Below are 3,579 nucleotides of genomic sequence, written 5' to 3'. Positions count from 1 at the left end.
TCGATTCTCAACGGCTTCCTCCGACGAGTGTTTCTTCGGATTTGGCGTTCTTCAGCGCGATTTTTTCTTGGAGAAAGGAACCCCTTCGGCGGACGCTGGGAAGATCGTGCTGACCGTCGTCCGAGAGGAACCTTGTTCCTCAAACGCGAGGATCGTCGTCCGAGAGTTTCGGATCTAAGGAAGATTGTCGTCCGAGAGTTTTAGAGGAGGTACGTTCGTGTGAATTTTTTGCACTTTTTGTCTCGGGTGAGCTCTGTTTCGGATTGTTCGGTTTCAGATTCTGTGGGACGTTTGTTTGCTGCTGCTTCTTTTATATTGAATTTCTGCTGCTTCTTTTTGTTCGGATTGGGTTTGCTGTTCGGTTTCGGATTCTGTAGGGCAGAGATTATTCGGTTTCAGATTATGTGGGACGTTTGCTGCTGCTGCTTCTTTTATATTGGATTTCTGCTGCTTCTTTTTGTTCGGATTGGGTCTACTATTCGGTTTCGAATTCTGTAGGGCGGAGATTGTTCGGTTTCGAATTATGTGGGATGTTTGCTGCTGCTTCTTTTATATTGGATTTCTGCTGCTTCTTTCTGTTCGAATTGGGTATGCTGTTCGATTTCAGATTCTGTAGGGTGGAGATTGTTCGGTTTCGGATTCTGTGGGACGTTTGTTTGCTGCTGCTTCTTTTATATTAGATTGGGTCTGCTGCTTCTTTCTATTTTTATATTGGATTCGACTTATCTCGGGTTGAATGGACTGGGTCTGATTAGATTTTATATTAGATTGTTCGGTTTCGAATTGGGTCTGTTTTAAGCCAAGTACCTAATTGATGCACTTAGATTGGCGAACTCGGAATGGGCTAAAATTTGATCGGCTGTGTGGAAACGGGCCGCTGATCAATACCCATAGCTTTGCTATGACAGACGTCGTTTTTTTTTTACTTTTTGGAGTCGTTTAGATAGGTTTTCGAGTAGAAACACATTGTGTTTCACAGATTTTTAGTCCGGTTTAAATATTGTGTGAAAGATACATGATACGCATTGTGTTTCACATGGAACTGCTTTCTAATGTTCATTAACAGATTTTGGAATAGAGGGTTATAGTTCTTGATTGCCAAATATGCTCCCCTTTTATTTATATTTAGGTTTGAAAATATCCTAATTTGATCATGTCATGTAATATGCTCCCCATCATTCATTCTCCTGTTTTCTTCTTAGATAATAATCACCAGAAAGCGCTTCACTTCACTAGCTTTTTGAATGTTTTTGTAGACAGAGGTAACAACTGTTATTTGTGGCAAAAAAGAGCTAAAGAAGCTCGTAGACATTTCCGAACAGCTTGCTATTTATCAGAGGCGATAGCAAGTCTGTTTCGTTTTCTCAAGTTTATCTCTTGCTCTCCGAAATAAAATGGTAAGCTTCATGATGTACATTATTATGTGTCCCTAATACATGTTCATGTTTTTTAAGATATTTATCTAACCTTCCTACTTGTCAGTATAAATGTGGATGTCACATGCATGGTGCAGTTTCACAAAGAAGAGCAGCCCCTTCCCCTTCCTCGTCCCCATCCCTTTCCTCTTTCCCTGCCCTTTCATGCTTCCCTCAACCACTACATGCTGATCGACAACATGAACACATTAGCCCTTCCTCTGACCCTCAAGAACATATTAGGGGACAAGTTGGACACATGCAAATTAAATCTACTTCAGGTCCATGTCCTTCAGTTCCATCTCCTTCGGTTCCACCTTCTTCTTCGGTGCAACACTCGAATGATGAGGGAAACACAGGTGAAGAAGATAGCCGATTCATGATATGCCCATATGGAGATTCGTAAGTACTTCATTTTTTTAAGTATATGTAATATTTAGGGTTTTGGATATGGATGTCAAGCTGAGTTGTCCATGTTGCAAATTATCTGTATGCTTCATTGTTTCATTGTCCATATCGTTCTTTCTAACATGTTTGCAGATTCACGGATGCTACGTATGTTGTGAGGCAACTTAATAACTCTTGAAGGGGGCAGTATATTAGTTACAGCAGCGCTCCAAAAGAAGTAAAGGATTTGTAGTGGAATGAGTTCAAGGTAAGTTTTGTTCTTCTAGGTGTTTCTAGTGGCCGTGTTAGGGATCGGATCATACCCTCTTATTGGTACTTTTAAGTATAGAATTGTGTCCAGTGTCTCACCGATATCCATTTTCTGGATTCGATCTGGCCATTATTGGTACTTTTAAGTTTCTTCTAAATATGTTCCTGCAGTTTTTTGGCCATGACCAAACTGAGTCGGTCACAACGTGATGGATAGTCCAAAAGCCATCCTAAAAGGTTGCAAGTTTGGGGGTAATGGAAGCCCAAAGGGAAAATATGCTAACTCAACAAAGATTCTAAATTATCCTCGCTTTAAGTGACTAAGTTTTTTTCCTTTTTTTGAGCGTGTTTTATAACGTTTTTGCACTTTTATGACAAAAATGAACCTATTTACTATTAAAAATCACGAATAATTCTAAAACGAACCTATAACAAAGTTTGTATATTTAGGACAATTAATCATAAGGGAATGGTTTTTCGAGAGACTATTAAAGACCTTGGCTAGTTACTCCTGTGTATTTGTTGCGAATGACTTTCAATAGCAATAGTATAGCTTCTTTTTCTTTTTCCTTTTTTAATTTGATGTCTATGTTTTCATTGTTTTCATATGTAAAGTAAAAGAGCAGGAAGAAGAGATAAGAGTTGACTGTTCCTTGGGGCATGTTATATACGAGAGTGCCACCCCTATGTTACAAAATGTAGTCTGGGTGCTATTGTTAAATTGCTCCCTATTTAGGCCTCCAAGTTCTTAGAATGTAGATGGCTTCATTATTTTGGCATGTTTACATTCTCACTTGTGTAACAGATATTGTTTCTTCTAAATATATTCCTGCATTTTCGCCAGAGCTCTTAAATATGCCTCTGGTTACAACTTCATCTTCATCGGTTTGAGAAGGTGTGTGTGCATCCGAAGAGTTGCTCTAATATCATGTTAATGGATATATATATATATATATATATATATATATATATATATATATATATATATATATATATATATATATATATATATATATATATATATATAAAGGGTGGAAGAACTCATTCCGAAAAGTCGGCTTGCCAAGAGAGGGAATGCAAATGCTTATACAACTCTTTAGTTGTCAGAAGTGGGAAGTCCCACATCAAGTAGTAATGGATATGAACTTTAGAAAATCCATTGCTGAATTGTCTGGTGCATGGTAATGGATATGTGACCCTCATAATAACTTTCAGTTGTGTTGACACCTATTTTTAATTTGCCCAAAATTAATTAAACAAAATTTTGGAGTTAATTTTCTTTAATTCCTAAAACAAAAATATTTCAATTTAAATGCATTGCATATAGAAATTAGGCACATTTTGCATTAATAGGGTCTATTAGAAAAGATTAATTAAAAAAAAAATTCGAAAAAAATCGAGTCGGGCCGGGCCGACCCGGCCCTTTTCTTTTTCCCGCATGGGCCCCAGCCCACTCTTCTTTCTTTTCCTTTTCTTTCCCCCCCTGCGGGCCCAGCCCGCTTTTCTT

General features: G+C 38.1%; 1 long non-coding RNA gene across 1 annotated transcript; it reads left to right on the top strand.

Moving 5' to 3' along the window:
- Positions 1-1,993: 1,993 nt before the first annotated feature.
- Positions 1,994-3,280, top strand: LOC130140703 (uncharacterized). The gene is made up of 2 exons (XR_008818676.1): positions 1,994-2,145; positions 3,173-3,280. It is a non-coding gene; the product is annotated as an uncharacterized LOC130140703 (long non-coding RNA).
- The last annotated feature ends 299 nt before the right edge of the window (positions 3,281-3,579 follow it).

Source organism: Syzygium oleosum, unplaced genomic scaffold (assembly GCF_021117445.2).
Source record: "Syzygium oleosum isolate NSW1041296 unplaced genomic scaffold, Sole_v2.1 Sole_v2.21, whole genome shotgun sequence".
Classification (NCBI taxonomy): domain Eukaryota; kingdom Viridiplantae; phylum Streptophyta; class Magnoliopsida; order Myrtales; family Myrtaceae; genus Syzygium; species Syzygium oleosum.
Note: the sequence above shows the minus strand (reverse complement) of the source record. Positions and strands in the feature narration are given on the sequence as shown.